We start from the raw sequence: 13,194 nt of genomic DNA, 5'->3' as shown, positions 1-13,194 counted from the left end.
ACTCCAAGCCATGGTGGAAGAGATGTATCTAGAGTTTAAGAAGGGTCGAGGTGAAAGCACTACAACACCCAAACCAGGCAAAGGAGTAGAGGAACCTTTTCTAGTTGCCCCTCTAGAAGGCAAAGGAAAAGGAGGAATGACTCCTCCACCATCTCCTTCATTATCACCTTCATCATCCACATCATCTTCTTCGCATAACACTAGATCTTCTAAGAAGAAGAAGAAAACTTCCTTAATCAAATTAGATGTGAAGTTTGATTTGCCAATTTATGATGGAGAACTCAATGTAGAAAAGCTAGATAATTGGATAAGACAAATTGATGTATATTGCAGGGTACCCAATGTTGATTCAAAAAGGAAGAAGATTCAGCTGGCTAGCCTTCGACTTGGAGAAATTGCACTAGTATGGTGGGAAGGCAAGACACAAGCTGATTTGCAAAAACATGGTAAAATCATTTCTACCTGGAATGAATTTGTTTCTGCTATCAAAAAGCAATTCTATCCTTTAGCTTACATGCAGCAGGAAATGATGAGTTGGAAAACTCTTCATCAGTTGAAGGGTCAAAGTGTACAAAGTTATACTCAAGAATTCAGAAAGAGAGCTTTAACTCTAGGTATATCATTAGACTCACCTGATACTTTATTGAAGTATATAGGTGGTCTTCATAGTTATTTAAAGCATACTATTCTCATGTTTAATCCCACTAGCTTAGATGATGTATTAGTTCAAGCCACACATCTAGAAGCTAGAGTTAAGAATGTAAACCCAGAGGTTGGGAATTCATCTAAACCTTTTGTAAACAAGAATAAGGAAAAGAAGAAACTGAAATGGAAGGAGAGGAAAGGAAACACTGTAAAGAAGGATAAACCTTCATGCACTCCTTGCAAGAAAGAAGGACATGATGAGGCACACTATTGGTTTTTGCATCGAGAAATAAAACCTAAGAAGTTTAGTGGAAAGGAGAGAAAGAATGTTGCTGCTATTTAGCATGACTTGGGATCAGATTCAGGCGATGAAACAACAGTTACAGCCACATGTATTAAAGGGGAAGATTCTGAAGCATCCATAAGTAATTCTGCACAATCTGTTGATAATGAAAATAATGAGAGGGAAAGAAATGAGCTTTTTCATATTAGAGTAATTTCCAAGCATAATAAGATTGATACTTTATTTGATAGTGGATCACAAGTAAATTTGATTTCTAAAACAATTGTAAAGAAGTTGGGATTTGTTGGGTCCCTATAATACTAGTGATTACCCCATTACTATTGTAGTTATACCCCTTATTTATATTGTTGTGCCCCATTACCCCCATATTGTTATTAATGTGCCCATAGAATCCCTCTATTATTATTTTTGTGGCTTTATATTATTATTGTTAGGTCGGCTGGATTATATTGTGACTCCATAGACTCCTATATATAGAAAGGAGGTTTTGTTATTTGAATCATCCAAGAATTGTTCATTTATGTAATGTAAAGGAGGTTGCCCCCTCGAAGAGGCTGAATTATAAGGCGTGGATCTCTCTTTTCTATCTTTTTGTGAGCTGGTTTCATAACATTTGGTATCGGAGCTTTGGATTCTAGGGTTTCGCTGCTCCAAACAGGTCATCGTGGCCTTTTCGCTATAACTTAGTTTCTGTGACGTTTCAGAAGTCGCAAAAAAAACCCATTTGAGAAGAAATCGCGTTGAACCTTGGGTCCAAATTTCAGAGCTTTTCGCGAGATATTTTCGGAGATATGATCTCAGGAAGTTGGTCTTTTTGCAGACTCCTGAATTACACTCAAAATAGGTGACCTGGGGAAAATTGTCATAACTTTCTTTCTGAGCATCGGATTGAAATTTCGTAAGAAGGTACAGAAAGGGGATGGACTGTAATTTTCTTTTATATATTTTTCAGAGTCAAAGGTTGAAACAGTGACACGTGGCACTTCATACAAGTTCGCTCTACTGAACCAGTCTATAATCAGGTCACTGCGGGAGATTGTGCATAACTCTTTCTTGGAGAATCCAATTTGGTTCAGACTAGTGGCATTGGAAAGAGGACACAGAAGGCTACTGCAGGTCACAATTTCAGAACTGGATGATTCGAAATTACAGAGGTACATTAGATTCAATATCAGGCTTCTACAAAGTAAAAAAAGGTGTGTAGTTTTTATTTTTTATTTTTGCATAAGCTTGGTTTGAAGGAATTCAAAGGGCCTAGTAAAGCATTATTATCGGTAACTGATGCCCCGAGGAAAGAAAATGTAAACACCTAGTAAGGAACCTGAAAGCTCTAGCATGACTCATGAAGAAGAGGAAGAAATGCTACATGATATATCAAAATTACAAGAACAAGTGCAACAAATGTCACGCTCACAAAAGCTAACAGATGCTAAGATAAATGGCGTGGAATCTAAGATAAAGGGCATGGAAGCTAAGATGGACGATTTGAAGATAGATTTGAAGACATATTTGAAGAAAGACATGGCAAGTTTGAAGACAGATTTGAAGACAGACATGGCAGATTTGAAGACAGATTTGACAAATTTTCTACAAGAGATACTTACTAATGGTGAAAAGGTTGTAAAGGAAACTCATGATGTGAACAAAAGTAATGTTAATCATGATTCCATAGATTCTAATGTTGGATCGAAGACCCACCATATTCCAAAAATCGATATGAGGAAGTTTGATGGCAAGGATCCCGCCACATGGATATTATAGATGGAGCAGTTCTTCGATCTCAATAATGTGCAAAACACACAAAAGGTACGTATGGCAACTTTATATTTGGAACCAAATCAATTTGTATGGTATCAATGGCTTTGCTCTCGTAAAAAATTTATCACTTGGGCAATTTTTACGGAATAATTGATAGCACATTATGAGGATACAAAAAGCAACACTTTTTTTAGCCAATTGATAAGTCTCAAACAAAAGGGTTCAATAATGGAGCACATTGAGGAGTTCCAAAAATTGAACATAAGGGTAAAAGATATTCCAGAGCAGCATAGGATTGATGTGTTCATAGGGTCTTTAAAGGATAATATCCAACATGATGTTCGACTTTGGGAACCTGATTCATTAGAGAAGGCATTCAAGTTAGCAAGAAAAATGGAAAGCAAAATTATGGCAACCAGGAAGCATACCACTCACAACTATAAAGACGGAACTGCACTTGGCCCTAGTCTTCCACAACCTATAAGGTTGACACCACAACAATTGGAAGAAAAAAGAGCAAAAGGGCTTTGTTATAGTTGTGATAGCAAATACACTAAAGGTCATAAGTGTGCTGAGAAGAAATTATTCTACATAGATTGTGAAGAGGAAGAAGAAAAGGAGCAAGAAAGGTCAAAAGAAGATATACTCCAGGAACAAAGCCTAGATGAAGAACAAATAAATCCAACCATATCTTGTAATGCATTGGCGGGAATTACCACTCCTCAAACCATCAAGATAGAAGGACAAATCAAGAAGAAAAGGGTGATAGTGTTGATTGATTCAGGAAGCACCCACAATTTTATTCATTGTAGGGTAGCAAAAGAATTGAATTGCTTCCTATATCCAGCACCAGAGTGTCAAGTGATGATTGCAAATGGAGGAACAATAAATTGCTCTGGAAAGTGCCATAATATCAAGCTATCCATGGGAGAATATGTATTGACTAGCCCAATGCTTTCCATTCCAATGGGAGGTGCTGATGTTGTACTAGGAGTCCAATGGCTACAATCCTTGGGTACAATAGCTTTTAATTTTCAAGAACTTTTCATGAAATTTTCTGTGGAAGGAAAGGAAGTTGAATTAAGGGGTATTGCAGGGAAACCAGGAAAGATAATCAGCTCTAATGGTATGACAAAGCTTCTAAAAAAGGAGCAAAGGGGTGTAATTGCACAATTATGTTCGCTAGATGTTTCCACATTAGAATCATCTATTTCTCCAGATCTCCAAAAAGTCCTGGACAATCATTCCAAGGTATTTGAGACTCCCAAAGGTCTCCCACCTATGCGTGATCATGATCATGCTATTCATCTGATTCCAGGAAGTTTTCCTCCAAACATCAGGCCGTACAGATATCCCTATGTCCAAAAAAGTGAAATTGAACGTATGGTTGCAGAAATGCTAGAGGCTGGTATAATTCAACCGAGTCAAAGTTCTTTCTCTGCTCCAGTAGTATTGGTGCACAAGAAGGATGGATCATGGTGCATGTGTCCGGATTATAGGGAGGTCAACAAGCTCACTATTAAAGATAAGTTCCCCATTCCTATCATTGATGAATTACTGGATGAATTGCATGGATCAATTTACTTCACCAAGTTGGATCTTCATTCAGGATATCATCAAATCAGAATGAAGATTGAAGACATTCCGAAAACGGCATTTAGAACTCATGAAGGTCATTATGAATTTTTGTTCATGCCTTTTGGCCTTACCAATGCACCTTCAACATTTCAAGGTTTGATGAATTCAATTTTCAAACCATTCCTTAGAAAATTTGTGTTAGTATTTTTTGATGATATACTTATCTACAGCAAGTCTTGGAAGGATCATGTTGAACATGTTGACAGGGTGCTACAACTATTGGAAGAGAAACAATTATATGCCAAAAGATCCAAATGTTTCTTTGGAGTCTAGGAGGTGGAATATTTGGGTCATATTGTATCTCATGAAGGAGTTAAGGTAGACCCTACCAAAATTAAAGCCATTAAGGAATGGAAAATCCCCACATCCATAAAGCATTTGTGCGGATTTCTTGGGTTGACAGGGTATTATCGCAAGTTTGTTAAGAATTATGGGAGAATAGCAGCACCTATAACGACATTATTGAAGAAAGATGCATTTTCATGGACTCCGGAAGCAACAAAGGCCTTTGAACATCTTAAAGAGGCAATGTGCCAAGCACCGGTCTTAGCTACACCGGACTTCACAAAAACCTTTATTGTGGAATGTGATGCTTCAGGAAATGGAATTGGTGCTGTTCTAATGCAAGATGAAAGACCCATTGCTTTTGAAAGTCATCCAATCAAGGGAAAGTTTCTAAGCAAAGCTATTTATGAGAAGGAAATGTTGGAAATACTCCATGCACTTAAGAAATGGCGACCCTACCTAATGGGAAGACACTTCAAGGTAAAAACAGATCATGATAGCCTTAAATACTTTTTAGAACAAAGATTATCCTCTGAAGAGCAACAAAAGTGGGTCACAAAGATGTTGGGTTATGACTTTGAAATCATCTACAAAAAAGGGAAGCAAAATGTGGTGGCAGATGCACTCTCAAGGAAGGATGAGGATGTGGAAGCATTGTTGTGCGCTATTTCTATCATCCAACCAGATTGGATAAATGAAGCAAGGGAGGAATGGAAGAATGACGAAGAAGTGTGGGCACTTATTCGAAAGCTACAACAAGGTTCCAGTACGTTTGATACATTTAGATGGAAAAATGATTCGTTATGGTACAAAGATCGCTTATACCTCTGTAAGAATTCCCAGCTAAAACAAAAGATTCTTATGGAATTGCACACTTCTCCCTTAGGAGGGCACTCAGGATTTTTAAAAACTTACCACAGGGTTAAGAAGGAAGTTTTTTGGGATGGCCTTAAATCAGATATTCAAAAGTTTGTGGCAGAATGTTTGGTTTGCCAACAAAATAAAGTTGAAACAATTAAGACACCGGGTCTACTACAACCTTTATCCATTCCAAGCCAACGTTGGGAGGAGGTGTCAATGGATTTTATCACAGGTTTACCCAAGTTTGAGGGAAAGAGTGTCATCATGGTGGTAGTTGACAGACTTACCAAGTATGCACACTTTTGTGCATTATCACATCCATTTAAAGCCAGTACAGTTTCTACTGCATTTATGGAAACAATTCAAAAGCTACATGGAAACCCAAAGATTATTGCAAGTGACAGAGATCCCATTTTCACTGGAAATTTTTGGACAGAATTATTTTCTTGTCTTGGTACTCAGTTAGCTCATAGCTAATCTTATCATCCTCAATCTGATGGGCAAACTGAGATAGTAAACAAATGTTTGGAAGGATATCTTCGTTGCTTTGTATCTGATAAACAGACACAATGGGTCAAATGGTTGCCTCTGGCTGAATGGTGGTATAACACTTCCTTTCATACAACAACAAAAATGACCCCATTTATGGCACTTTATGGGTATCAACCACCATCCATCACATCATATTTAAGAGAAAATTCTAAGGTTCAGGCAGTGGAACATCACATCGAACATCAACAACAAGTCCTCCATCTCTTAAAGGATAACCTCATGTTGGCACAGAATAGAATGAAACAACAGGCAGATCAACATCGCAGTGAAAGAAGTTTTGATGTAGGTGATTGGGTATTCCTACGGCTACAACCATATAAGCAAATGTCCCTCAAGCAAGCTAAGAAGGATAATAAATTATCACCAAAGTATTATGGTCCGTACAAGGTGTTGCAAAAGATTGGTACTATGGCATACAAATTGGAGTTTCCTGCAGCTTCTCGATTGCACCCAGTTTTCCATGTTTCATGCTTAAAGAAGGTTATAGGCGACAAGCTCCCAGTTCAAACAATATTGCCAGAACTTGATGAAGAAGGAAAAATTATATTGGAACCGGAAGCAGTTATAGAAACAAGAACTCGACAGCTACGAAATCGATCAATTTCAGAGTACCTTATCAAGTGGAAGAACTTATCCGCTGAAGATTCCACATGGGAGGATGAGAATTTTATGCAGAAGTATCCTGAACTACTCAAGCGTTGAGGACAACACTTTTTTGAAGGAGAGGGGCATGTTGGGTCCCTATAATACTAGTGATTACCCCATTACTATTGTAGTTATACCCCTTATTTATATTGTTGTGCCCCCATTACCCCCATATTGTTATTAATGTGCCCATAGAATCCCTCTATTATTATTTTTGTGGCTTTATATTATTATTGTTAGGTCGGCTGGATTATATTGTGACTCCATAGACTCCTATATATAGAAAGGAGGTTTTGTTATTTGAATCATCCAAGAATTGTTCATTTATGTAATGTAAAGGAGGTTGCCCCCTCGAAGAGGCTGAATTCTAAGGCGTGGATCTCTCTTTTCTATCTTTTTGTGAGCTGGTTTCATAAGAGGATTACAAACAAAACCTCATGAGAAGCCATATCCATTAGGTTAGGTGTGTGATAAAACAAAGCTACAAGTTACGAGACAATGTAAACTTAGGTTTGCTATTAGATCAACATTTGTAGCTGAGGTTGAGTTAGATATAGTTCCATTGGATATATGTGGTATTATTTTGGGACGTCCATACTTGTATGATAGAACAGTTATTTTCTATAGAGTTGAAATAAGAATCAACTCACTAAATATGGAATAGAATATATTGTAAGAGCTCATAAACTCAAAGGTAATTATTCTCTCATAAACTCAGGATAGATGAAAAGAATTGTGAATTCAAGTAAGAAATTTTTACTAATGGTTGTAAAGGCAAAGGATCCTAAAAAATCCAATTCATTTGAAGGCTGTGATTCTAAACAGAAAGCTGATTTAGTCAAAGTTGTTTCAGAATATGATGTTCTATTTCAAGAACCAAAAGGTATGCCACCCAAGTGAGAAATAGTACATGATATTTATTTACAGCAAGATGCTCCATTGACTAACATTGGAATGTACAGCTTGTCAGCTTTAGAGAATGCAGAGATAAAGAAGTAGGTAGAGGAGTTGCTCGATAAAGGGTTTATACGACCAAGCACATCACCATGTGGATCTCCAATCATGCTGGTGAGAAAGAAAGATGGTTCGTGGAGAATGTGCATTGATTATAGAGCACTAAATAAAATAACGATCAAGAATCGTTATCCTCTTCCTCGTATTGATGATTTATTAGATCAATTGAAAGAAGCAGTTTACATTTCTAAGTTAGATTTATGAAGTGGCTATCATCAGGTCAGAGTTATAGAACAAGATGCATGGAAGACTGCTTTCAAGACAAAGACAAGACTATATGAATGGTTGGTTATGCCTTTTGGCTTAACTAATGCTCTTGCTACATTTATGAGAGTCATGAATGATGTACTCAGACCATTTATTGATGATTTTTTAATTTTTTATTTAGATGACATTCTTGTTTTTAGTAAGACATGGGAAGACCATGTAAAGCATGTAAAGCAGACTTTATATGTTTTAAAAAGAGAAAATCTCTATGTAAAACTGTCAAAATGTGAATTTGGCAGAACATCTTTAAATTATTTTGGTTATATTGTAGGGGGTGGTGAATTGAAGATAGATCCCTCTAAGGTTGAAGTCATTGTGAACTGGCTTAAACCCAAATCTGCTATAGAGGTTAAGAGTTTCCTAGGGGCAGCACAATATTGGAGAAAGTTTATTGCTAACTTTTCTTTGATTGCAACTCCATTACATGCTTTAATAGGATTGAAACAGGTGTTTATGTGGGGAGGCAAACAACAAAAAACCTTCAACACCTTAAAGGAAAAAATCAGTACAACACTAGTACTAGCACTGCCAGATCTTCAACATCCATTTGAGATTGAGATAGATGCCAGTGACTATGCCATGGGAGCAGTGCTGATGCAACACGAAAAACCCATATGTTATCATTCTGAGACATTTTCTTCTATAGTAGTTAATTATCCTACATATGACAAAGAATTGTATGCATTAGTACAAAGTGTGAAAAAGTAGAATCATTACATAATGGTTAAAGAAAAAATCATACATACAGATCATCAACCACTTCAATATTTGCACTCACAAACTAAATTGCAACAATTAAGACATTATATATGGATGGGTTTTCTATAGAAATTTCATCTTTTCATCAGATATAAGAAGGGCATACACAATAAGGTTACAGACATGTTATCAAGACCAACCATAAACACATCTACTATACTTAAGCATAAATCAGTAATGCATGAAAGTTACATTGAACAATATGCTCAAGATGTATATTTTTAAGATGTTTATGCAACTTTAAGTCATGGCAAGCAAGTGGAAGAATTGGATTATTATGTAAGGGACCAACTCTTATATCATTTGGGAAAGTTATGCATTCCAAAAGCTGACAGAGTTAACATAATTTGAGAAGCACATACTTCTCTCATATCAGGTCATTTTGGTGTAAGTAAAACAGTTGCACAATTGCAAAGGTTCTGTTATTGGCCAAGAATGCATGAGACGGTTTCTAGATATATCAAAAATCTGTGCTACAAGCAAACCAAATAATAGAAAATTAGGCTTGTACATTCCACTTCCAATTCCTTCTCGTCCCTGGGAAAGTATTTCCATGGATTTTGTTAGGGGATTGCCAAAGTCTAGGAAAGGTCATGATTATTTGTATGTTTTTGCGGACAGGTTCAGTAAAATGTGTATTTTGATACCATGTAACAAGCAGGTTACAACTGAATAAATAGAAAAGTTGTTCTTTCAGAATGTATGGGCTCCTTTTGGGTTACTCACTTCTATTGTATCTGATCGAGATTCTCGATTTGTTGGGAAGTTTTGGTCAAATATATGAGAGTTAATGGACACCAGATTGAAGGAAAGCACAACATTTCATCCACAAACAGATGGTCAGATAGAATTCATCAAAAGGACAGTGATCCAATTTCTCAAAGGCTATTGCAGCAAGCATCCCAAGCTTTGGGATGAGCATTTGTGTTATGTGCAACATGCTTACAACCGTGCCAAGCACTCTTCTACTCAAAGATCTCCTTTTGAGACTTGTTTTGGTTTTATACGAAAGTCTCCCTTGGATTTTGTCTTTGGTAAAGACATAACAGTTGATGGACACAGTGATGTGGAAAAGATACCAATTTCATTGAACAAATCCAAGAAATTCACCAGGCAGTACAGGAACAACTAAAAAGAATTCAAGCCAAGTATAAGGCAAGACATGACAAGCATCGAGTTGAGCATAGTTTTCAAGTTGGTGATCAAGTCTGGCTGTACATCAGAAAAGACAGAATGCAGGGTGAAGGTAAGAAACTAAAACCAATAAGGTATGGACCTTTCAAGATACTTGATAAAAGTGGTGAAAATACTTTTCGCCTTGATTTGCCAGCTTATATACAGATCTATTCAGTCGTTAATGCAGAAAACTTCAAATTGTATGAACCTTCACTGATTGAATATCCTAAATAGCAAATTCAGTTGCCTTCTATTAGGGATTTGTTGCTTGAGTATCTCAATAAGTTACAGGAGGACATAGTTCTGGATAGGAAGGTAAGAACTACGTGTCAAGGGGATGTTGAGTACCTGAGAGTGGGACTCAAAGGTTCAAATCCAAGCAAAGCACGATGGATAGAAATTGGACAGGTGAAGGAGTAGTATCCTCACTTACTCGAATGCTAAAAACCAACTTTTGGTAGTCAAAAAGCTTTTCAGTGGGAAGGCATGATCCAAAATGGATCTTAAACCCTCTAAAAATTTTTAGTCTTCAAACTATCGGAAAAATTCTTGCAGAGAAAAACAATAAGGAATGGAAAAAGTAGAGCTTATTAGAGGTTGAAATGCTACTGCACAGGAGCCATCAGATTGGGCCGATCAATGGTTCGGATCCAATCGACAGATCGCATTGGAGGAGGTCAGTGATATCACATCGGCGGAGGTTAGCGGGGCATATTGGCGCTAACCCTAAGTGAGTTGTGACTGCGATCCAGTGATATAACATGGAATGTCAAATTGGCACACAGATCAATGACGGAGACCACATATATCGCATCTTAGGTTTAAAAGGGAAGGACTTATTGCAGGCCCAGAGACATAGCGATATGCGACTGCAACTATCGCATCGCAATATATCAAAGGGATGATGCCAAATGGACCACGGGCCATGCAAAGTGCGATATGCCAATGGCATCGATCGGTGATCGGTGAATGAAATCGACAAAGTGGGATTCGGACCATGTACAAAGGGGCGAAGACCCATAGCCTGTGTGACTTACGATAGCAATACAGGCGGACCCGACAAGGCTATAGATGCGGCTTTATATATTTCGAGTTTCGATAATCAGTTTTGTTGTTGGGATTTCTATGTATTTCTTTGTATTCTGATAATATTGTATATATAAAAAATATTCATTATATCGGGGACTTGTGTGGAGGAAGACCGAATGGTCGGTTTCATCGTGCCTGGCGATCCTTCCATTTCTGAAAGGAATTCTTGTGCCTTAAGCATTTTGTCTTAACAAGATGTGTCCAATGCCTAAATGGAGGTGAATGGATAGAAGAGGAAGACAGAGAGCCCAAAGAGGGAAGGAAAATAGACAGGGCCGAGAGGCTTAAAAACCACTCTATGGTAGACAAAGAGGAAAATAAGGGAGTGGAAGAGAAAGTAGAAGATAGAGAGCAAGAGGAAGCAGTTGTGTACTCTTGTAGATTTGAGGATTTTGAGTAAATCCATGTTGTTTTTGTCATTTTTGTGTTGAGACTCAAGTTGAGCTCACACTTGTAATAATCTTCTCTTGAAGACATAATATAGAGGTTGACATTGAAAGTTGGACCAGGAGACGTAGCTAGGAAGTCTGGTGAACTCCTTGATTATTTGCTGTGTTGATGTGTTGAATTGTTATGTTTTCCAATTGTTAAATGCCTGTATTATTCACAATATTTTCGATCCATTACATAAATAATATGGGCATTCCTGCACATGAGTTTGTAATACCTTTTCTTCTTGATTTAGTATCCATTTTGGATCAAGTGGGACCCTTGTTGCAACCTTGTAAGCCAACCAACTACCTTTCAGTCTGAGTTGGCTCTGACAGCTATCCTGTTAACCCAATGCCCATTCAGCCTTTCAGTTCCTTTTTTCCTTGCTCCAAAACCTTCTAGGGTCCTTCCAGTAGGATAATGTCATGTTTACATCACACATGCCACGTGTCACTTCTAGAGTGGTCCATATGTCACCTAGAAATGGCCCACTTGGGTACCTAAAAACCCCGAATTTGCATGCCACATGTCCCTTGACTTAAATCATGCTAATTTCATAACCAACCAATACAATGTTGCCACATGCTTTCCATGAGGAGAGAAAGAAGGGTCCCAAGCCTAATGTTTTGCATCAAATTTCTTTGATAGTTTTCATAGGGGTCTTGACCATTTATTTGACTCTATCCTATGCTCATTGGTCACTAGTTATTGAGTTGTCTTGTCAACATGTCCTGATGCTTGTATCCCAACCCTTCACCTTTGTGTCCCTTTAAAACTTTCGAGGTACACCTATTGGGCTTAACTATCAAGTGGGACCTCTATTAGCCAATCAACTAAACCTGCTCTACTACACTATGGAATATCCATGCAAGCCCCCTCTCCACTATTGTGTGGACTATCCACACATATATTCCATTAAACATTTGTTCCTTATTTGAACCTCCCAGGGTCCATATGTTGGGCTTCCATGTAAATATGGCTCCACTACAATCGAATCACAAAGCTCCCTGCCACTGCACTATCCACCCACATCTTCCCAATTCTCCTTTAACATATCCATTTAAATACTTTGTCTTGTTTCGCCAAACCACCAAACAAAATTTCACTAAAGGGTCCTTTAACCCCTTTTAGCACTGCAACTTTGACATTGGGGAAATTGACGTGTACTAGCCATAACTCTTGATATAGGAGGCCATTTTTGGATTTAAATATACCATTCAAAATATCTTTCCAAAAAAAATCCAACTATGCCATTTCTAAGAGCATCTGAGCTAAACCCCTGAGGTAGAAATTCCTTCAAAACATGGGACTACCATAATATTCATAATATTATGGCATCTCCAATAAGCCTACTACTATCATAATTCTCTACAAGGGACTGCAACAACCATGGGACTCCACCTGAGCTTGACATACAATGCACATCAATGCTAGACCTAGTTTACATCACAATTATTCTAGTGGACATCAATATCAACACATTTCTTTCCACCAACCTACATTAATGCCAAAACATTCATTTCCACCAACCTCAATGTTAGCCTGGTTGATATCAATTCCAACACACTTGTTTCCACTATCCATCTAGACAATGCTAATTATCCAATAATCTACCCCTTTGGAATTGATGGCCATAACTCATTACTTCTCCACATTGATGGCCAATCCTCATGTTGTTTCCATGGTTCTCCTTACATGAGCAACCAATGGCTTTCTCTCCTTTACATCGGCCATCACAACTTACTCTCCCCCTTTGACATCAATAGCAA

The sequence above is a fragment of the Pinus tabuliformis genome, chromosome 7, assembly GCF_031772625.1.
Source record: "Pinus tabuliformis cultivar Carrire ecotype Pingquan chromosome 7, CPIR1, whole genome shotgun sequence".
NCBI classification, from domain to species: domain Eukaryota; kingdom Viridiplantae; phylum Streptophyta; class Pinopsida; order Pinales; family Pinaceae; genus Pinus; species Pinus tabuliformis.
The sequence above is the reverse complement of the archived record's forward strand: the minus strand, read 5'-3'. Positions refer to the sequence as shown.